The 24443-nt window shown below is 44.7% G+C and overlaps 1 pseudogene; it reads left to right on the forward strand.

Annotated features, from left to right (window-relative positions):
- Window positions 1–24443, forward strand: part of LOC109921461 — a 41056-nt pseudogene that overhangs the window by 2526 nt on the left and 14087 nt on the right.

Raw genomic sequence — 24443 nt, forward strand, 5'->3', positions numbered from 1 at the left:
TGCTGGAGTACAATTCTGCTGCTGTTGGCCCAGACCGCTTCATGGATGCCCAGTCTTGAGTTGTTAGATCTGTGCAAAGTCTGTCCCATTTAGCACGGTGATAGTGCCACACACCATGATAGAGGTTGTTCTCAATGTGAAGGCGGGACTTCGTCTCCACAAGGACTGTGCAATGGTGACTCTTACCAATACTGTCATGGACAGATGCAACTGCAGCTGGCAGATTAGTAAGGATGAGGTCAAGTATGTTTTTTTTTTCCCTCTTGTTGGTTCCCTCGCCATATGCCGCTGACCCACTCTAGCAGCTATGTCCTTTAGGACCCGACCAGCTCGATCAGTAGTACTGCTGCCTCACCACTCTTGGTGGTGGACTATGAACTCCCCCACCCAGAGTACTTTTTGTGCCCTTGCCATCCTCAGTGCTTCCTCTAAGTGTTGCTCAACATTGAGGAGTTCTGATTCATCAGCTGAGGGAGGACAGTATGTGATAATCAGCAGGAGATTTCGTTGCCCAGGTTTAACTTGAAGCCATGAGATTACTCGTGAAACAATGAAAAGAAATGACCACTTCATCAAATGATGAAAAGAGGATCATGGATGCAACGTCCCTTGGTAAAGAATGCTCTTGGAATTTGATTTGGACTTCTGAACTCTGATTTCGAGTTCTTCCTAATAATGGCCCTGGGTCTATAATCTTGCCAAGGTATAAAGGGGGATCTGTAGGGGTGACATGCGCCTGACCACACTAAGCAGCCCATTCCTGCTTACAAGATGGCAGACAGATGTTAAGTAAGACTAAGAAGCCTGCTCATACAGTAAAATACAGTGATACCTTTGAGCAGACAGCTAGAAGGCCTGTAACGGAACACTGTATGTTCCTATCTGAGACTGCTCTGATAAAAGAATGCCTTAGGACAGATAAAGGACCAATTCTTTAATGAGAGGATGATTGTCCCAGGAAATGAATAACATCTTCCTCTTGCCTGAATCCTGGTTGCCTCCTGAGTTTGTGTCCCACACTGGGGGTATGCTCCTACAGAGACAATTGGGGGAATGGGTGATAAATAGCGGGCACAACCAGTGACAACAATCCATGAAGGAAATACAAGATAAAAGCTATTCCCAGTTTCTCGACCTCTGTCAGACCCTCAGCATATATTACAGAAACAAATGGCATCTAAACTTATGTGGAACTGCAATTGTTTGTCTTTCTTTCGGTAAAATTTTCATGACCACTCAATCAATAAAGTCTACCATCTGCTGGTCCATCAGGCGATTTGATTTGCAATACATGCCTAGCTTTTTGATTGATTCCCCTCTCCCTTTTTTTTTATAGCTGTTTGATCGCATTGTCCACTGCATCTCGAATTTCCTGGACTGGACTTCACCTTTTCCTTTCCCTACAAGCAATTGTGGCTCGATCAGGTCAGTTCTATGCCCTGCCTGAGCCTTGTACACTCGTCCAAGTTCAAAAAAGGTGGCACGACCCACTCAGCATGGTGACTCAGTGCTTTCCTTTCGTTGCAGGCTACTCAATCTAATCTTCAAAGGACAGATATGATTCTGCGTGCGAGTCAGTTGAATTAAAAATTTCCTCTCCCTTCTTGAGGGGTGGGGGCAGAGCTGGGACATGTTCAATGGGCTGAACATGCTCTAAAGCCACCCTCTATTACAGGACCTCTTTGGCCACTCTTGTCTCATTGAAGCTCAGCGATTGGTAGGCCCTTAAGGGAATGATGGATGGAGACGGGACCACTTGCAGGCAAGGGTTTGCAGTTCCAGTGTGTACTTGAGGCAGGCCGTGGCCTCGTCCTTGCCCTGAATGCCCATGGGTTGACTCGGCAACATTGGGTGCCATTGGCGAGAATCTCATTACTGAGGTACCACCCTTCCTCTGCCTGATGTTCTGTTGTACGAAAATCTCTTCTCTTAGCCGTAACCTTTCTCAACAGTAATCTGCTACAATTGAGGGTATGTTCTAGTTGGCAAGGTGGGCTGGGCTGGCGAGGGTAGCATGCCAGGCAGCATTGCCCATCAGCACTCCATCACTGGATTTCCAGCTGTACGACAAATAAATTATTGAACCTTCTTACTTCCCCAGACCATTATTTGAGGTTGACAAAATGATCTCCTCTGAGAGACATCAAGAAGAGAGAGGTACAACATCACTGCATTTCCACGCTGGTGTAGATTCTCTCCTTATTGTGGCGTTAGAAACAAGAGAAGGTCGTTTAGCAAATCCCTCCCCTGCTTAACCCACTGTGCTGTTCCGTTGGGGGAGAGCTGTGTCAGAATACCGATCAGCAGCTCTTCCTGCCCCCTTGCCCTTTAAGACCTTCCTGTTCCCATATCTGAATTCAAATATTTCTTTAGTTCTTCTCTCTCTTTCTTTCACTTTGTCTTTTACTTTCTTTTTGTCTCTTGTTTTCTCTTTATTTTTCTCTCTCTCTGTTTCTTTGTCTATTTCTCTCATTCTCTCTCTTTGTTTCTCTCTCTATGCTCTCTTCCTAGTTTCGTCTCTTTTTCTAATGTTTTCTCCCATTCATCTATGAAACCCACTTTGATTCTCCCCTCGCTCACTGTCTGTGCCTCTCCCTGTTTCTCGATCCACCCCCCTATCTCTCTCACTCCTTCTCTCCACACACTTTTCTATGTCTTGCTTCCTCATCACTCTTTCCATCTCTTTCTCTCTCCAGGAAGTTTTCTCCCCTCCTCTCTCTCACACATTCATGTCTACCTCTTTCTGTCTATCTCCATTCTGCCTCGCTGGCATGCTTTTCACTGTTCTCTTTCTCTTAATCCCATTCTCTCTCACACTTTTCACTTCCTCCCTTTCTCTGTCCTTCTCTGTCTTTCTCTCTTAGACTTGTTCCTTGACTCCATCTCTCTCCATCCTATCTCTCTATCACTCTCACTTTCTCTCTCCATCTCTTTATCCCCTCCCTTACCATCCTTCTATTCCAATCCACTTCTCTCCCCTTCCCTCACTCTCACCTTTGTCTCATTTCACTCTCTCTTTCACATTCTCTCTCTAACATTCTCTCTCTCCCTTTCTCTCTTTCTCCACCACGCCCCCACGCCCTCCAAACTCCCGCCTCTCTCCTGTACAATTATTTTTCAACCTCCAAAAAACAGCGGAGGTCATAAGCCAGGGACTCCACAAAGTTATCCTACTAATTGTACGTGCTCAAACCCTGGAAGATACTGGGGAGTCTACAAAGTGCCTTGTCCAGGATGCAACAATGTTAGACTGTGTCCTTGTCTGTGATGCTCTGATCTGAATGGAGTTCCTCCAGTGAGTTTGATTCAATGTGGTGAATGACGATGATGTTCAATGGCGTATTAAAGCATCTCCCGTGTCAAGACGAGTTTCTGTTTCATAGGGGTAATGACTTTTGTGATCTCCGTTTGTTTCGTTAGAGAGAAGCTAGGAGGTAGCTCTTACGGACCTGCTCCACTATTCAATCTGCTCATGGGCTGATCATTCAACTCAGCCCACTGTTTCCACTTTCTCCCTTCGATCTCTTTATCTCTAAGAACTACATTCAACTCCATCCTGAAAACGTTCAACATCTTGCCTTCGACTGCTTTCTGTGGCAGAGAATTCCACAGGCTTCCTCACTCACTGGGTTTAGACGTTTCTTCTTACCTCAGTCCTTCCCAGTATTCTTAAACCCTGACCCCCTGGTTATTGACTCCACCCCCCGGTCATAGGGAACATTCTTCATGCATTTACCCAGTCTCGTCCCGATTAGAATTCGATAGGTTTCTTTGACATCTCCCCTTCAACTCCTTCTTATAAACTCCAGTGCATGTGATCATAACCGATCCAGTCTCTCGTCATCCATCAGTCCTGCCGTCCTAGGAATCATGCTAGGAAATCTTTTCTGCAGTTCATCCATTGCTAAACCATCTTTCCTCTCATAAGGAGACCCCAACCACGAGCACAGTACTTCAGGGTGTGGTCTTACTTTGATAAATTGCAGCGAGACATCCCTGCTCCTGTACTAGAACCCTGTCGCCATGAAGACCAACATCCCATTTGCATTCTTCAACGCCCTTTGCAATGTTGACTTTCAGCGGCTGGTGTATGAGGGAGACCCGGGTCTCGTTGTACCTCCCCTTTTTTCTGTGATCACAGAATGAAGCGGTTGCTGCTGTTCTTGGTAATTCCCTGACTCAGGAGTCTGCAAATCTGTACTCTCTCTCAATGCCGTCCGTGCTTTGCAGCAATTCGAACTGGATGTTGAGGCAATTGTCAATGACACTGTCGAAACCATGATGTTTTAAGGATATGATTACTCTTTCTGTGAGGTCGGCCTGATTGTAGGTAAGCACTTGTGTGACAAAGCAACTGTCTCTTAGAACCATGCCACAAGGCTGCAAGGACCCTGAGTTATTTAACACTTCTTTTTTGCTTTTAACTTCCCCTCTTGGTACCTTAACTGTTCAGATGCTGGATTTTGTGCGCCTGTTATTCGAAAGCACAACAGAAAATTCAGTGGGTTCCATGTTGAGGGTCAGCAACACATTCACTGAGAAGTAAGGAGAGTAAAGAGTGGGAGATGATGTTTAATTTGGATAAATGCAAGATAATGCACTTTGGTAAAGCCAACTGTGGCAGGACTTATACAGTTAAAGTTAGGTCCTTGGGCAGTGTTGTAGAGAGACCTAGGAGTTCAGGTACATAATTCTTTCAAGTGTGTGTCACATCTGAACAGAATAGTTAAGAAAGCGTTTTGCACACTTGCCTTCACTATTTTGAGTATAGGATTTGGAACATCATGTTGATTTTGAAAAGAATGACGGCCTATTTTGGAGTACTGCATCCCAGTTTTGTTTTCGTTTCGATAGGAAGGATATTATAAAGCTGGAGAGATTTAAAAAGAGACACACCAGGATGTTGCCTAGAATGGAGGGTTTGAATTGTAAACGTAGGCTGGGTAGGAATCATAGAACCCCAACAGCGTGGAAGTAGGTCCTTCAGCCCAACACGTCCATAATAGCCAACACAGCATCTCACCCAGGCACATCCTGGAACGCTCCAGGCCAACCCACCTCGCCTACAGATCTTTGGACTGTGGGAGAAAACTGGAGCACCCGAAGGAAACCCGCACAGTCACAGGGAGAATGAGCAAACTCAACACAGATAGACACCCGAGGGTGGAATTGAACCTAGGCCCCTCATGCTGTGAAGCAGCAGAGCTAACCACTGAGCCACCGTGGGACTGTTTTACTACACTGCAGGAGGTTGAGGGCTGATCTCATAGATTTTTTTTAAAAATACATAAGGGGTATTGATAAGGTGAATGGCAAGTATCTTTTGCCTTGGGTGGGGGATTTGAACATGAGGGGGCATAGAAAAGAGAAAGATTTAAAACAGACAAAACAGAGAGTGGTTCAAGTGTGGAATGAACTTCCATAGCAAGTGGTGGCTGTGGATACAATTACAATGTTTAAAAGACTTTTGAATAAGTACTTGAATAAGAAATGATTGGATTGAAGAGAGGTTGAGTAGATTATGATTATTTACATTAGAAAGACAGAGGTTGAGGGGGGACCTGATTGAGGTCTGCAAAATCATGAGAGGTAGAGACCGGGTGGATAGCAAGAAGCTTTTTACCAGAGTGGGGGACTCAGTTACTAGGGGTCACGATTTCATGGCGAGAGGGGAAAAGTTTAAGGGAGATATGCGTGGAAAGTTCTTTACACAAAGGGTGGTGCATGCCTGGAACGCGTTGCCAGCGGAGGTGGTAGAGGCGGGCACGATAGTGTCATTTAAGATGTATCTAGACAGATACATGAATGGGTAGGGAGCAGAAAGATACACATCCTTGGAAAATAGGTAACAGGTCTAGATAGAGGATCTGGATCGGTGCAGGCTTGAAGGGCCGAAGGGCCTGTTCCTGTGCTGTAATTTTCTTTGTTCGTTGTTCTTTGTTTGGCATGGACTGCTTGGACCGAAGCTCTGTTTCTGTGCTGTATAACTCTGACTCTATTACAAAAGCAAAGGGAAATTTCTGACATATTCTCTTTGCATCCACATCATGGTCCAATAATCCGTCGTTCGTCAGAGATTGTTTAATTTAGTGGTGATTGTGCGTTTGAAACAGTGAAGCACGTTAGAATTCATGAGGTAGACATGGCATCAACCATTCGATTTGTGGGTGGGCAGATTCTGACCGAAAACTGCCAGACAGAATTGCAAAATTGTAAGCGTATTTGAAGTAAGCAAGATGGAATATTATCAGAACAGCAATCGATTGGGGAAAGGCGAAGATGCAAGGAGACCTACGTGGCTTTTATACATCAGTTGCTGAAAATCAGCATTGCAAGAGCAGCAGGTGGTGAAGAAGATAAATGCGTGTCTCAGATTGGCAGTGACACTGCTCTGAAGAATGCACACATAGACAATTGTGTCCGAGCTCCTATCGAAGTCTCATGCCTTCTGTTGGTAGAGGATTTTCTAAGAATATACACAGCTTGCAGCAAGCACAAGTGAGCCACATTGGGTGCCCAACTGACCAACTTGAAACGTTTGCCAGTGTCATGCTTGGTGCACTCAGTAATATTCAGTTAACACTGCCCAATCATGTGATCAAATCTATTCTTGGATGCTGTGTTCTAAGATTTACCAGCGTGGCCTGTTCAATATGGCCAGAACCTTGCCAGCTATGAACAGCTAACAGGGCAGGCAGTTCCGTATGATTGAGACAGATATATCTGGCATTACACTGACCCTCAGTTCTCAACTTTCACCCTTACTTCCCCAGTTCTCTCCCCTCCTATTGAGGTTCACCGACTTGAATGTGGTGCACATTAACAACAGGCTAACATCTGGCTTAAAATTCACCTCAGAACTATATCCCCATATATTTATTCATAAGGACGCAATCTGAATTTAAATTTGAATTTCGACTTCAACTTATCTCTGATGTGTTGCCCACTTGCTTGAAATTTTCAAAGGCACTTCATCCAAGCTCAGGAGGTTTCGTGAGTTGCCGCAGTGTATCTTAAAGATGGAACTAATGATTTGGTGATGGATGTGATGCCAATCAAATTTTATCCTGGATGGTGTCATATTTCTTGAGTGTTGTTGGAGTTGCCCATATCTAGCGCAAGTGAGGAATATTCTATCGCACTCCTGACTTGGGCCATATCGCTGGTGGACAGACTTTGAGGAGGTGAGTTACTCTCAGCTGATTCCCAGCCTTCAAACCCCCACTGTATTTATGTAGCTGTTGCTTTTAAGTTTCTGGTCAATGGTGATCTGTAGCAGTTTGCGTTCTGAAGCATGTCACTTTATCTTGCGTTGTGGTTTTTCAGTGCATACTACATGGAAATGATGCCGAATGTGGAAATGGTCAAACGCAATGACGAGCGGGTGTGCATTTGCACGGAATGGGGTGCATTTGGCGACAATGGCTTCCTAGATGACGTCCGGACAGAGTTCAATCAGGAAGTAGATCGGCTGTCTATAAACTCTGGGTGAACAGACGCGAGGGAGTGCAATTCTCAAATCCTGAGGCATTGCTTTGGGAAATGAGCAAAACCCGTTAGAAACTTCGGATTCTTGTCTGCCATTCAACAACTCTGCCACCATGCTGTGTTCAGTCAATAATTAAACCACGGTTGAATTAACTTCTGGAAGTGCCAAGATGGGGCAAATGCGGGCAAGGTGGGCTAGTCTGGAATCAGGGCGTGGTCTTAATCTTAGTTACCCTCATGCACTTGTACAGTGCAATCTGCTTTCAAACCACTTAAGACAACACTTTTTTACTGGACTTTGGAGAACTTGACAGTAATTAATTCAAGAATTAAAGATTCAGGGCTGGGACTGGAAGCATATTTACAGACAAAACCAAGATTGTGAGCGAAGAAGATGGTTGTAGGTTACTGGAAGATATAGTTGGGCTGGTCAAAGGGGAAGATGGTATTTGTCCTCGATAAGTGCGAGGTGATGCACTATGGAAGAAGAACCAAGACGAGGGAGTATTTAATGAATGGCAGGACATTGGATAACTCAGAGGAACAGAGAGATCTTGGGGTAACTATTCACAATCCTTGAAGTCTTGAATAAGGTAGTTGAGAAGGCATAAGGTTCACTTGCTTTCATCACTCGTGGCACAGAGTATAAGAGAAAGGAGGTAATGTTGGAGTTGTACAGAGCATTGGTCAGGCCACAGATGGAGTATTGTGTGCAGTTATGTTTTCCTCACGACCAGAAGGATGTGATAGAACTAAAGGGAGTACAGAGAGGTTCACCAAGACGTTGGCTGGGGTGGAGAAATTAAGATATAAGGAGATTATATAGGCTTGGATTGTTTTCTCTAGAGTACAGAAGACTGGGAGGGGGCACAATTGAGGTATATAATATTATGAGGGGGCGGAAAGGGTGAATAGATAGCAGCTAATCCCCTTGGTCGAGGCGTCAATCTCGAGAGGGCGTAGTTTTGGAATAAGTTGCAGAAGAATTAGAGAGGGTTTGGGAAATAAGCATACACAAGCCTTGTCATCTGCAAGTGTTGGAAATCATGAATACACTGCCTGGGAAGGTAGCCAAGGCTGGAAAACTTATAATCATTAAAAAGTATTTAGATAAGCATTATTTAGAAAAAAGAAATATTCATTCTGTGGGGCGTGAGCGTTGCTGGCTGACCAGCATTTATTACCAATCCCTAGTTGCCCTGAAGAAGGCGGTGATGAGTTGCTTTCTGAGCTGCTGCAGTCCGTGTGGTGTACAGACACCCACATAGTGCCATAACAGAAGCAGTTCCAGGATTTCAACACAATGACATGGAAGAAATGGCTAATATATTTTTTCGTCAGGATTATGAGTGGCTTGCAGGTGAACGTGAAAGTGGTGGTGTTCACATGCATCTGCTGCCCTTGCCCTTCTAGATGGAAGTGGTCGTGTGTTTGAAAGGTGCTGTCTGAGGATCTTTGGTAAACTTTGGTGGTGCATCTTGCAGATAGTTCATACTGCTGCTACTGAGTGTCGGTGGTAGAGGGAGTGGACGCTTGTGAAAGTGGTGCAAATCAAGTGGGCTACTTTGTCCCGGATGGTGTAAACTTTCTTGAGTGATGTTGGAGCTTCCCCCATCCAGGGCAAGTGGGAAGTTTTCCATCACACTCTTGACTTGTGCCTTGTCGATGGTGGACAGGTTTTGGGAGTCAGGAGGCGAATTACTTGCTGCAGGAATTCCAACCTCTGACCTGTTCTTTGTAGCCACTGTGTTTATGTGGCAAGTCTAATTTAGTTTCTGATCAATATCATAACATTCTGAGATATAGAAAAAAAAAAGAGTGGAACATTGGGATTAGTGCCTGACTGTCAGTGCTGACTCGATTTCTGAAGGGCTTTTCTGCGCTGTATGTCTCAATGAAGTGGGATTCTTTACCCAGGGGATGGTGAATCTTGGAAATTCTCCATTCCAAAGGGCTTTTGAGATTCATTCATTAAGTATGTTCGAGATGAGATTGATAGATTATTACATATTAACAACAGCAAGTCGTACGGGGGCAGGAAGGGAAATGAGCTCGATGTTGAACCATGATGTAGTTGAGCAGTGGCGTGGAAGGGCCTTCTCCTCCATCTATCCCGAGGCTTCTACATCAGGAATGGGTGTGTTCGGGGAAGACCATCAGGTTTGGGAGAAGATTCAGACCCACTGCCAAAGAAAGTTTGTGAGAGTGAAGTGGGAGTAGAAAAAGATCGGGAAAATATTGGACTAGGATAGCATTGAGCCACCAGCATCCGAAGAAGAGTTTGACAGCACCGATCAGATCCGTCAATGAAATGCCAGAATGAACACAGGCCTGCAGCATCTTCCCACGCTGCATTGGTCTCTGTCTTTCACGACAGTGTCCCGCTTTTCACTTGCTGTCTCTACCCTACCGTGGAGTTTTTTGCGGAGTGTAGACTTGGATTTTGCGTCCTAATTGCTGATGCCCCTTCTCTCCCACTCGCTGATAGCTGCGGTATATCTCAGACTGCAATGGAATCTTGATCAGATGGGCCAAAGGCTAAGGAGTGGCAGATGGAATTTGTATACCCTGGCAAAGAAAATCAGAACAGGACTGATACAGTTAATGGGGAGTGTTGCTGAACAAAGGGATCTTGGGTGCAGGTACATATTCCCTTGAAAGTGGCGTCACAGGTATACAGAGTAGTGCAGAAGGCGTTTGGCGCACCTGCATTCATCAGTCAGAGCACTGCTTACAGAAGTTGGGACGCAATGTTATGGCGGTACAAGACATTGGTAAGGCCATGTTTTCAGTACTGCCTATAATTCTGATCGCCCTGCGAGAGGAAAGATACGAAATTGGAAAGGTTGTCAAAAAGATTCACAAGGATGTTACCAACACTGGAATGTTTGAGTTATAAGGAGAGTCTGGAAAGGCTGGGAGTATTTTCCCTTGAGCAGCGGAGGTTGAAGGGTGACCTTATAGAGCTTTATAAAATCATGAGGGGCATGGATAAGGTGAGTAACCAAAGTCTATTTCCCAGTGTAGGTGAGTCAAAAATTAGAGGGCGTACGTTTGAAGATGTGAGGGGACAGACTTCAAAGGAACCTGAGTGGCATCTTTTTCAGACAGAGCTTGGTGCATGTATGGAATTAACTGCCAGAGGAGGTATTGGAGGCGGGCACAATTGTAACCTTTAAAAGTCATCTGGACAGGTATATCGATAGGAAAGGTTTAGAGGGATATCAGTCAAATGCAGGCCCATGGAACTACTTCAGACAAGGGATCCAGGTCGGCATGGACATTTTGGGCGAAAGGGTCTGTTTCTATGTTGTATGAATCTATGACTCTATCTATTTTAAGACATTGTAATTTGGAACATAGAATATACAAGGATGACTTGGAAAGTGTACTCTGTCATTCAATTTGATGTTTCTCGTCTTGATCCTACACCCTTGCCTACCTCTGTTAAATCCTTACGTCGAATTAGGCAGAATATTTGTCAGAGATTTGCAGATGTGTTGCAAACCTGGAGATTACCACCCTTCCATCTGTTCTGTTCCGAATCCTTTAACTTGACCTGAAGCTGATATTTTTCTTGTATCCGATATAAACCAAACTAAAACAGAAATTGACCCCTTGTGAAAGGAGAAGTGCAGCGAGAATGGCTTGACCCTCAGCGGTTTGGGGGAGGGGAGTCCAGAACCAGGGGTGATAGCCGAAGGGTAGAAGGTGGGAATGAGATGAGGATAAATGTCTTCACCCAGAGAGAGGCCAGCTGTGGAATTCTCTGCCAAATAAAGCGATCGAGAACAAAACATTGAAATGTTTTCAAGAGTTGGATATAGCTCTTAGGGGGAAAAAAAAGGTTGAAAGCGGGAAGAGGGAACAATGTTGGATGATCAGCCTATGATGTGATTGAATGGTGGAGCAGGGCCGAACGACCAAATGACCTACTCATCCCGTTTACTACGTTCCCGTGTGCACGTCTGAACTGTCTGGCAGGTACGAGAAGATGATCAGTGGCATGTACCTGGCGAGATCGTCCATAACATCCTCATTGACCACTTTTGAGAGGATGGATCTTGGAGAGGTACAAAACCAAGGGCATATTCAATACCGAGTTCCAGTCTCAGATTGAGAAGTGAGTTGTGGAAGGTGGGGGTTAGGAGGTGGGATGGGGGAAGAGTGGAGTTGATCAGATTGCTTGACTGAGCGCCAGAGTGAAGTGGGCGTAGGGAATACATCAAGGAGGCTGGCTAACTTCATTTCAAATGAAATCAGAAGCAGCCAGCAGTCGTTTCTCAGGGCGTTCTCTTAGGGCTTGTTTACCATCATTTATATGAGGGATAGTGGCAATCGAATCTTATTTTCCCAGGTATTGCGATTGTCACTCTTTACTATATGTGGCCTAGTGCAGAATAGATCTTCACTCCCTTTGAACTCTCTCTCCTCAGTTATGTCCCATTACATTTTCATGATCACTAGGCAATTTCACCTACAATCAGGGCCACATTCAGACAGGGCACTCATGTCCTCGGGATGTCATGATCAGCAAAGTTTTATCTAATTGTCGCTTGTAATGCAGAAACTGAAGCAGCTAATTTGCCCAAAATAAGCTCCTAAAAAACAACAATTAGAACTTTCTTTTCCTTCCCAATTGAGTGTATTTGACTGTGTCCAATATTTATTACACCCTCGCCTAATTGCCCCCTTGAGAAGGTGGTGATGAGCCGCCTTCTTGAGCCGCTGCAATCTGTGTGGGGTAGGGACACCCACACACTGCCGTTAAGGAGAGAATTCCAGGATTTTGACCAAGTGAATCTGAAGGAAGAGCCGATATATTTTCACGTCAGAAATGTGAGTAGTTCTAAGGGCGACTTGCAGGGGATGGCATTCCCGTGTACCTGCTGTCTTCTAGATGGAAGTAGTCGTGTGTTTGGAAGGTGCTGTCTAAAAATCCTTGGTGATTTGTTGCAGTGCATCTTGTGGATGCTCCACACAGCTGCTACTGAGTGTTGGTGGTGGAGGGAGTGAGTATTTGTGGATGTGATACCAATCAAGCGGGCTGTTTTGTATTGGAGAGCTTCTGTTGGTGTTGAGCTTCTTGAGTTTTGTAGGAGTTGACCCCATCCAAGACACCTTTTCCATCAAACTCCTGACTTGTCCATGTTGGGCTGGGTTTGGGGAGTCAGGAGGTGGATTTTCACTGCAGGATTCCCAGCCTGTGACCTGCTCTTGTAGCCGCTGTTTTTTACCTGGCGAATCCAAGTCAGTTTCTGGTCAATGCTTTGATTGATTTTGATTTATTGATTGATTTGTGCCAAAATACAGTGCAAAGCTTTGTTTAAGAGCAGTTCAGACAGATCATAGTAAGCAAAGAATGTCCAGATCTTAAAGACTTAGATAGAGGCATACAGGTTACCTTACACAGAGCGTGTGCTAGACGAGATCAACGTTAGCAAGATCAGTGCTATTTGAGACTAGAAAGTCCATTCATCAGTCTAATAACGGCTGGGAAGAAACTGTTCCTAAATCTGCTCAGGCATGTGTTCAGACTTATGTGGATCGTCTGTCCGACAGAAGAGGTCGTAGGAGATAATTCTGGGGTGTGATGGGTCTTTCATGATTTTTTCAGCCTTTCTGCAGCAGCGCGCCATGTAAACGGAGCTCAGTGATGGAAGGTTGGCTTCTGTCATGGTCTGGGCTGTGCACACAACCTTCTATAGTTTCTTACAGTCCTGGACAGAACAGTTTCCATATCAGACCATTATGCTCTGGGACAGTATCCTTTCAATGGCGCACCTGTTTAAGTTGGTGAGGGGCTTTATGGACATGTCAAATTTCCTGAGCTGCCTGTGGAAGAAGAGGCGTTGCTGTCCCTTCTTGATTGTTGCATCTACGTGAGAGGTCGAGGTCAAGTTGTCAGTTATTGCCACTCTAGGAACTTGATGCTCTTCATTCTCTCAACCTCAGTTTCATTGCCATAGATGAGGGCGTGTTCTCTCCTTTCTTTCTGAAGTCAATAATCTGTTTTTTTTTGTTTTGCCAACGCGGAGAGACAGATTATTTTCATTGCACAACGTCACCAAGTGTCTACCTTCTGTAGCTTGACTTGTCGTTATTATATGTCATGCCACTATGGTGATGTTGTCAGCGAACTTGCAGATAGGCGTCGTTCCGAATTTGGTAACTCAGTTACATGTAAACATAGAGTATAGTAGGGTGCTAAGGACGCATCCATGGGGGGCTCCAGTGCTGATTTTTATTGCAGAAGATGTGCAATTACCTGTCTCACTGATTGCAGAACGGAGTGTAATTGGCATCAACATGCACGGGAGCTCACGTCACTTGCAATCCAGGGTCATAGCTCAGAGGGACACGAGTTCAAATCCTGCATTCCCGAAAAAGATCCAGACAAATTTCAGATCAACGTCATGAAAAGAAATACTGGAAATCTGAAACAAAACCAGAAATTGCTGGAGAAAGTCAGCTTTTGTGGACAGAGAGAGCAGAGTTGACATTTTTGCTCCAAGTTGCTTGTGGCTTACAATTGATGGCCCCCGTTACTGAGTCTGGTCCCTTGTTAATAAAACTGAGGGCAGCGTATGCTTTGCTTAATGCCATGACATAGAGTCACAGAGTCGTACAGCACGAAAACAGATGATTCAGGGCAAATAGTCCATTCCTAGCAGCTTTGCCAAACTAAACTCGCCTCCTTTTGACTGCATTTGGCCCATATCCTTCCAAATTCCTCGTGTTCACACCTATCAGATGTCTTTTAAATGTTGGAATTGTATCAATATCCACCACTTCCTCTGGCAGTTTATTCCGTACACACACCGCCCTCTGCGTGAAAAGGCTGTCCCTCCAGTACTTTTAAATCTTTCCCCTCTCAGCTTAAAGCTATACCCTCTAGTTTTGCCATAACCTGGGAAAAGCCCTTGGCGATTCACCTAATGTCTGCCCCTCATGATTTTATAAACATCTATAACGTCACCTCTCTGCATCCAACACTCTGGGGCAAAAAAAAAATTCCCAGCCTATCCAGCCTGTTCTTATAATTTAAACCCTCCAGAAATAATAATATCCATGGAAACTTTTTCTGCATACTTTCTAATTTAATAACATCAACCCTATAGAAGTGTAACGAAAACTGCATGCATTATTCCAAATGTGGCCTTATCAGTACATTGTAAATCTCTAACATGGCCTCCCAACTCCCCGACTCAATGTTATGACAGATGAAGGCAAGCATACCAAATGCCTTCTTCACCACCGTCTATCTGCGACATCACTTTCAAGGAACTATGTACCTGCGCCTCAAGGACTCTTTGTTCAAAAAAACTCCCCAGTGTTTCACATTAAGTCAGTAAGTCCTCCACTGGTTGTCTTCCCACAATGCAAAACCTCACATTTATTTGCATTAAAATCTATCTGCACGTCTTCCACCAATTACACACCAGCTCCCACTGCTCCTGAGCCCTGTGCCAATGATTGAAAGGTGGTAAGATGCAGGAAGGTCTATTTGATCAATATTTTCTAAGTTGTTGGAGAGGGGTAACCACGAGAAACCGTTCCCTCATGTTCTGTGAATCCCATACTGTCCGAAATGGGGGAAACAAATACTGAGACAAGAGAGGTGAACATCTTTACAAAAGGAGATTTGTGGACAAGACTATAAAACTGGGTCAGGGTCGAAGGTTTGAATTGAGGAAATAATCGAGGCCTTGCATTCTGTGTTTGTAAACTTTACGATTTAAATGATATGTTTTGACTCTGCTCAGTGGTTAGTATTGCTGCCTGTCAGCGCCAGGGACCCGGATTCGATTCCACCCTTGGGCAACTGTCTGTGTGGATTTTGCACGTTCTCCCCATGTCTGCGTGGGTTTCCTCCCACAGTCCAAAGATGTGCAGGTTAGGTGGATTGGCCATGCAAAATTGCCCGTAGTGTTCAGGGATGTGCAGCTTAGCTGGGTTACAGGGTGTTGAGTCTGGGTGGGATGCTGCAAGAGTTGGTGTGGGCTTGTTGGGCTGAAGGGCCTGTTTTCACACTGTAGGTATTCTATGATTCTATTGAATGGATTCCAGTGTCTGTTTAATGTCATGGAAAAGAAGGGTTGGGATTTGGATATGTCCATGTTTGCTTGAGACAACGGACTGGAATGGAACTTGCACTAAATGAGTATCTCTCACAGGTTACATATTAAGCCTGTTTCGGTCCCATCTACGTCCAAAGCTACTCCTTGGCACACGGTTGCCAGTAAATCTATGGGCAATGCCCCGTTACCCGGGCAAAAGCCGAGCAGTGCCCATTCAGACAAGACTAGGGAATACATTTCATGGCCAGTAGGAACTGGGAAGCACCACTGATCAGAGGAACATGGCTGTGCATGTGCCCCGGTCATTTAAAGTAGCTGGACAGGGGGACAAAGTGGTTCAGAAGCATTTTGGGATTCTTGCCTTTATTAAGCCAGTTTAAGAGCAGGGAGGAGTGACTGGGAAGTGTATAAAATGTCAGTTAGGCCACACAGTGAGAGTATTGTGTGCAGTTCTAGAATCCAAATTATACGAGGGATTGATAGCACTGGGACAGAGGGTAGAGGGAGATTTACGAGGATGTTACCTTGTGAGGCCTGTAAAGTTTTACTTATTGAAGAAGTTTGGGACAGACTGTTTTTTTTTGTTTTTTTTTTCCCCTTTAGAGCAGAGGAGATTGAGAGAACCGACGTGTTTGAGATGAATAAAATGATAAGAGATATCGAAGGGAAGGGAACTTTTCTCCTTGGTAGAGGGATCGATGACCGCGATGGAGAGGGCATAGATTTATGGGAAGCGACAGGAGTTTTAGAGGTAGACATGAGGGAAAGTGTTTTTGCCCATGAGGAATCTGGAACTCATTGTTAGCATGTGCGGGAGAACCAGAAACCCTCATCACAATGAAGAAGGATTTAGATGGACACTTGCGATGCCAAGGCTATGGGCCAAATGCTGGGAAATGGAGATTAGAATAGTGAGTTGTTTAGTGTCTGACCAGCCTGGGCTTGATGGGCTGGAGGGTCTTTTTCTGTGCTGTAGAACTCTATGATAATGTTTGCCTCCTTGGGTTATCTCCACCATTTGGTCAGATTATGTCATTTGTCTCGTTACTCCCGTTCTTATCCAACGGTATATCCAACTGATCGATGATCAGCGCAACAGTAGATCATTACTGATGTTCATACATCAGTTTATATTCCAGATTTATGAATCTGTTTCACATTCGTTTCCAAGCGTCGGGTTAGGATTTGATCCCGTGTCGTTGGAACATTTGCTGACCAACACACCACTCCTATTCATCCGTCCCCATCCAATTCTTCCAATTTGATCAATTTGTAAATATTTGGGTGCAAAGATGGACTTTCATCATGGGGGGAGGTGCCCTAATTTGGAAACTGTCTTCTTATCTCGAAGCCTTTAGCATCTCTCCATTTGAGACCCCCGAGGGTCGGGATGATGAGGTAGTTGATTAGGGATAGGCTAGAGATGGGGCTGAATGGCTCACTCCTCCGATTTGGCCCCTGCATCGTTCTATTTCATTGCATGGGTTGGGTCTCAGATTTGGGATCTATCACAAGCTGATCTCTTATTTTCCGTTTGCAACTTTTCCTCGATAATGCATGATACAGTGGCATGCTTGGTACCATGAGGAGATGTGTCATACATTCAGTCCGAAGATGGCAGCGGCAAGAGGGAAAATCTGGTCAAGGCAGTCCCCTGTCAAATATGGAAGGCTGGGCAACACGAGGAACTAACTTTCTATCCATCTTCCCCCACCACTCTCCTGTCCCTTTCACTTCGATGTGAAGACTTGCCCCTGCAGCCATCTGGACCTATTACCGATCAGTGCCCTTTGCCCGGTGTTAGACAACCACAGTGAGGACATCAGGTTCCGAAGCTCTGAGCCACCTCATGTTCTAGCAGGTATTCGAGGGAGCCAGATAAATGAATTTATGGGAAAATGAGAATTGCGGACACTGGAAATCTAAAAAGGAAAGCAAAATCGATGGAGAGAACTGAGAAGGTCTGGCAGCATCTGTGCAAAGAGAAGGAGAGAGAGTGAAAGATAAAGAGAGAGTGAGAGTCAAAATTTCGGGTCGAGTAACCCTTCATCAGAATGTTGTTGCTTCTTTATTTGATTCAGAAATTCAAAATGGAGTGATGGCACGCCAATCTCAAGCAGTTGTCAGTATCGTTCAAATGTTCACTGCTTTTCGAAGGGCATGAGCAGTGAACTCTTTTTTTTATCTTCTTTCCCCACCTCAGAGATCAAGGGCCAAGTGGAAATTGGGTTGGGGTGGAGGATGTCACGCGCCAGATCGATTTTCAGCAGACGTGGCCAAAGCCTGGGAATCTCTGATCGATCGCCCAGTCTTCCAGGGGAGTGAATCAATCACCTTTCACATCGATTACCTAGTCCTCTAGACAATTGGATCAATTCCTCATCACATTGATCATAGAGTCAAAGAGTGATGGAGATGTACAGCATGGAAACAGACCTTTTGATCCAATTCGCCCATACACAAAGATATTCTAAATAAATCCAGTCCCATTTGCCACCATTTGGCCCACATTCCTCAAAATGCATCCTATTCAAATAACAATCCGGATGCTTTGTAAATGATGTAATCGTACCAGCCTTCACCACTTCCTCTGGCAGCTCATTCCATACTCCCACCACCCTCTGCGTAAAAAAAGCCGCCCCTTAGGTCCCTTTTATATTTTTCCCCTCTCAACTTAAACCAGTGGACTGTATTTTTAGAATCCCTCACACCAGGGAACAGATCTCAGCAGTTTGCGCTATCCATGCACCTCATGATTTTATAAACCCCTATAAGGTCACTCCTCAGCCTCCACAGATCCAGACAAAATATGCCAAAGCTTATTCAACCTCTACCTGTAGCTCAAACCCTCCAAATCCTGGCAATACCCTTAAAAATCTTTTCTGAAACCTTTTAAGGTTCACAACATCTTTCCTCTCACAGGGCGTCCAGAATTGCACGCAGTATTCCTAAAGTGGCCTAATCAATCTCTTGTACAGCCGCAACATGACCTCACAAGCTTTGTACACAATGGACTGATCAAGAAAGGGAAGCATACCAAAAACGCCTTCTTCTCTATCCTGTCAAAGGAACTATGAACCTGCACTGCAAGGCCCCATTTGTTACGCAACATTCTCCATGACATTGCATTGAGTGTGAAAGTCCTGCACCGATTTGCCTTTGCAAAATGCAGCACCTAACATTTACATAAATTAAACTCCATCTGCCGCTCCTCGGCACATTGCCCCATCTGATTAAGATCCCGTTGTAGTCTGAGGTAACCTTCTGTGCTGTCAACTACACCTCCAATTCTGGTGTCATCCTCCGGCAGGCAGATCAACCCCGATCGCAACGATAACCCAGTTCTCCAGGAGAGTGGATCAATCCTTCATCAAATCGATCACTCAATCCTCCACAGAATGTGGATCAATCCCTAATCACAAATGAATGATGTGGGGCAGTGAGGGATCATAGTGAGTCTCCAAGCAACTGTTCATACAGGAAATAAAATCACAGCATACCATTCAACTCAACAGCCTGTTCCCACATACCCCCACCATACCGTTTGTTCCCTTTCGCCTTGAGAACTAAATCCACCTCCTTCTTCATCAATGTTTCAACCTCAAACACTTTCTGTGGCAGAGAATTCGACTGAATCCCCCACTGTCTGGGTGATGACATGTTTCCTCATGTCAATCCTACCCTGTATTTTTTCGACTGTAATCCCCTAGATTTTGATTCCAAACCCCACCCCAGTCATTGGGAACATCAACCAGAGTCTCCTGTTTCAACCTGTAACGGGACAATAGTCAGCAACCACGATCCACTGTGTTCAACATGTAACAGGCCACTATTCAGCAACCGGTGTCGCATATGTTCAACTTGTAACAGGACATTACTCAGCAACCAGTGTCGACTGTCTTCAAACTCTAACAGTTCTCTATTCCGAAATCTGTGTACTGCATTCAACCTGTAACAGGTGTCTACTCACCAAACAATGTTGACTGTCTTCAACCTGTAACAGGCGTCTATTCACTGTCGACTCTGGCCTCAGCAACCAGTGGTGATTGTATTCAAGCTCCAACTGATTAGTAATCAGTGTCCATTGTACTCAAAGTGTAACAGGCCTCGACTCAGCAACAAGTATAAACTACATTCGCCCGTAACAGAAGATTACTCAGAAAACAGTGACGACTGTGTTCAATCTGTAACAGGTGACTCCTCAACAAACAATGTTGACTGTTGCCGATAGGCAGAATACATAACTGCCTGGCAACTTACAGTAACTGTTTGCAACAGGCCCCATAAACCATTTGAAAATGTTGAGGAAATGAGTTGAGCAAAAAAGGTGGCACAGTGGTGAGTTGCCTGACAGCGATGAGGACTTGTTTTGAATATCACCCTCGGGTGACTGTGTGGGTTGAGTCTGCACATTCCCCTGTGTCTGAATAGGTTTACTCTGGGATCTCCTGTTTCCACACAGTGCACAGTTGTGCAGTCCAGGTGGGTTAGCCGTGGGAAATGCAGGGTTACAGGAATAGAGTGGGTTGCTCCTCGGAGGATCTGTGCAGACAACGATGAGACAAATGGCATCAATCTGCAGTGGAGGGATTCTATGACTACAAGCCGAGGAGATGAGGCGATCGCTTCCTGATAAGATCCCTTCCACTTGGCTAGAGGTCCCAGCAAATCAAAGGAAGACTTGTGTAGTTTTGGAGAGGATCTGGGTTAATCCGTGAACGTGATTCTAATTAAGTTTGGAAATTGCTTTTTAATGGCATTGACGTCAAATTTTCAACAGTGTCTCCGAGTGAAGTAAAACCTTTGTTTTCGGGTGTATTGGACGCTTCTGGGGATTTCTTCCCGCAAATCAGATTGCAGCTTAAGCAGGGCATGGGATGTGTCTTTTTAAAGGAGATATGCAAATAAGCACACCGGGCACCATTTGTGTGGAGAATTCACGAAAAGAGCGGATATTTGACATGATCCGTGATCTGCATAATGATTCGCGCTCCTCCATGAGCACTACATCTTGAAGAGGCGATTTAGAAAAATGCATAAGTCTGACTGTGAGGGCCAGTGCCTGTTGTGGTGTGTGAATCAGCGAGCATTTAGAGATCGGTACGAGAAGAAAGTGCGGATGTTGGAATCAAAGTTGGACAAACAGGGGTCTAGAAGACCAAAGCAATCCAGGTAGCATCTAGAGGAAAGGAGAAGTCAATGTTTCGGGTGTTACCTTTCTTCAGTTTAGGAAGAGGTGCTGGTGTTGGAGTGAGGTGGGTTTAGAGATAATGATGTGGAGGTGCCCGTTTTGGCTTGGGGTGGACAAGGTCAGAAATCACGCAGCACCAGGTTATAGTCCAAGGGTTTATTTTAACAGACAAGCTTTCGGACCCTCACTCCTTCTTCAGGTAAAAGTGAGAGGTGGAATCAGGCACAGAATTTGTATTTAAAAGATCAAAGGGTTACATCACTGATGAGGATGTAGACATAAACTTCGATCATACAGAAGGTAGTTTCCGCCTGAGGCTATTGCATTGCACTTTGGGTGTGTTGACACATGCAACCTGTCTGAAGGCCTGATACTTGCTGCAAGACAAGACGTGTCTCCCAGGCTGCTCATGTAATTTTGCCTCCTTTTTCTTTACCTGCAATACTCTCAGAAGGCATTTGACAACCTGAAAGCTGTGTTAACAACGGCCCCAGTGCCAGGCACGCAGGTTTACTCAAAACCATTCAAGATGGCCATGCATGCAAGTGAAGTGTGTGTCAGTGCTGTCCTCTGGCCAGGGACAACGAGATGATGTAAAGTCATACTAAGCATTTTTCCAGAAATTTGAATGATTATTAATGGCAATATTCCGTGATTAATAAGGAAATCTTAAGCTTGGTTTTGGTGTTACGACATTTCAAAATTTATCTTGCCAGTCATGTTTCTGAGACAACTGTATATACTGATCATAATTCTTAAAGCTTTTGGACAAATTTAAGGTAAAAATTCGAGACTCTTTAGATTTAGCTTATCATTGCAGTCATTCGATTTGAAAATCAGACACATTGCAGGACGAGAGAACATAATTCCTATGCGTTGTTAAGGCTTTGAAGAAAGGCAAGTGGCATTTAGTGGTGTGAATGAAGGGATTGAAATAAATTTTTGCATGGGATGTTTGCATGCTTAGATGCAATGTAATGTTTACGTGTTGCTGTAAACTAATAGAGTAATACAAACCATTTCTAAAAATCACATGATCGTTGTGTATTGATTGCTCACTTTTTTAAGCTGGGAGATGTGATGATGCTATGGCTTTAAGAAGTGTATTTTGTCCTTTTTTTGAAGAGAGGTTTTAAGACAGAGGACACGAACTGGCCAATGAAGGAAAAACTAGAAATCCTTGTCAATGAGAGCTGGCCACATGTATTCAGGCTGCTTCAAATGTTTCAAATTTTAAAAAAAAACCTCATGGCCTCCCACACTCTTTATTTTTTCTACATTCACCTGTGGTACGTGGCCGCCGCTGGCTGCCAGCATTTATTGCCCGTCCCTTGTTGCCCTTGTGAAGGTGGTGGTGAACCCTAGTGGCATTGTGGGTCAACCCACAGCAGGTGGACTGCAATGGTTCGGGACGGCAGTTCACCATCACTTTCTTAAAGGCACCTAGGGGCAGGCAGCAAATCCTGACCAGGCAGCGACGCCCACGTCCCACGAATGAATTAAAAACAGTGAGCGTCCTGGGAAGCCTTGAGGTTTTTATTGAAGCTTGAACAATAGAAGCAACCGGGATGGGTATGGCCAGCTCTTATATCTCAGGATTTCCAGGTTTTTTTTGTTTTTTTTTTAACTTTCAGATTCAGCAGTAGTAGGTGCTGGTGTCTCTACAGTGTTGGAAGCTGCGGTAAATGTCTCCTGGCTGCTACTCTGTCTGACATTTCTCTTGATACTTTTCCTTCTGTGTTGATGGTGAGAAAGTTCTATTTTCTGAATTTTGCCAAGGGGTGTGTTTATGGGATATTACTATGTCAGAACAATTAATTAGTAATTGTTACTTCATCTGTTAATGTGTTAAGTTTTCCAATAGGTTTAAGTTATTCAAAGTTATTCTTTCTTTTGTTGAATTTTAACTGACGTGTTTAAATTAATTGTGTTTTGCTTACTGCCAAGTAGGTTGACCAGTTGAGTTGGATTTAGAACACACCAACTTACATTTGCCTTTAAAATAAGATAAAGTTAAGGTTGAGGCTTCCTTCTAAAAATCTTTTGAGGTTGTCTGGTCTGGTCTGGTCCAATAAAGTGCCAGACATCTTGTTCACCCTAACAATTGGCTATGAGTGAGATGGATCAGTGTGAAGGCCTCTCAATATGCAAATAAAGAGGGACTTTGTGACGGGATACCGCTGTCTGTGAAATTATTTCACAATGGATTGGAAACGATGATGTTCAGCTGGGTGGAGTGAAGATGGACGAGTGAAAATCAAATGGAGTGTGATAACCGGGTGGCATGGGGATTTGACAGGTTCAAAGGCAGCGTGATTTCAGACGTGAAAACTAGCCAATGAGATGTATTATTGATAGAGTGACAGAGTGATGATGGACGTTATGAATTACATGTAGAATAGTTTCCCCACAATGTAATAAGTCCACACAAACCCTTGCAAGAGCCTACTACGTAGACCCATTCCTCTGTTTTCTACCTGTATAACCGACCCAATTCTCCCAACCTACACATCCTTGAGCACTATGCGTAAGTTAGCGTGGCCAATCCACCTAACCTGCACATCTTTGGACTGAAGGAGAAAACCAGAGTACAAAGCAAAAAACTAATGCAAACACGGGCAGGACATGCAAACCCCACATACAGTCACCCAAGGCTGGAAGCAAACCCAGGTCCCTGGTGCTGTGAGGGAGCAGGGCTAACCACTGAGCTGTCCCGATATCAGGACATACAAAAGGGCTAAGAGATTTAGCATGGGTGATGGGACAGAGTGATGCTGGATGTGGAGTCTGACCAATGGGATGGGAGTAATTGCGTAGTGCTGGGTCTGAGTGATTGGAGACATGGGTACTGTTCATGTTGGGTGCAGAGATGCTGAGACGGTATGATGGACATAGAGGTAGCCAATGAGATGGTAGTAACAGTTTGGAGAGCAGGGACAATAATGATTGATAGAAATTCTAGCTATTGAGATATTGTGTAACGTTGGGGTGGGATATAGAGTGATAATCCAAAGTATTCATTGCACTAAACGGTTTTTTTTCTGACAATCGACAACGACTTGATGGCCATCATTAGACTCTTAATGGACATGGAAACCTTTTGGTGGCATGAGAAGAATGTAGGCTTGCCAATTGAATGGGATCACACTTGTTCTTTGTTGGTGTGAAAGTGATGTTGGACATGGGGACTGTCGAATGATGCGAGGTTTTGGAGCAATTGATGCTGGGCATGGAGAATTCTAGAGAGAATGGAGTCCAAGTGTGTGATCGAGAATGATAATGGGTATGGGGGCTGGCCAGCGGGGTGGCAGGGATGGTAAGATGTGGGCTGAGAGTGATGAATGCCTCCAAGACTCTCTGACGGGATGAGTGTAGTATTGAGGGCTGGAGGGGAGAGAGGTGAAGGACACAGAGATGACCAATGAAATGGATGTGATAGTGTGGATGGTGGATGAAGTTCTGATGGACATGGTGACTGGCCAAAGGGAAGGGAGCAGCTGAGTTCAGCTAAGTAGTAGTATAATGTCAAGGAGACTGGCTGATGGGATAGATTAATTGTTGAAGTAGGCTGTCAGAGGACACTGGTTAATGGGTTGAGAGCATAGGTGGGCGATATTGAGGAATGTTCATCGACGTGGAGCATGCCCAGTCGGACGGCAGTAATGGTGTGACGTGGTGGACAG

This window comes from Rhincodon typus, chromosome 40, assembly GCF_021869965.1.
Source record: "Rhincodon typus isolate 14 chromosome 40, sRhiTyp1.1, whole genome shotgun sequence".
NCBI classification, from domain to species: domain Eukaryota; kingdom Metazoa; phylum Chordata; class Chondrichthyes; order Orectolobiformes; family Rhincodontidae; genus Rhincodon; species Rhincodon typus.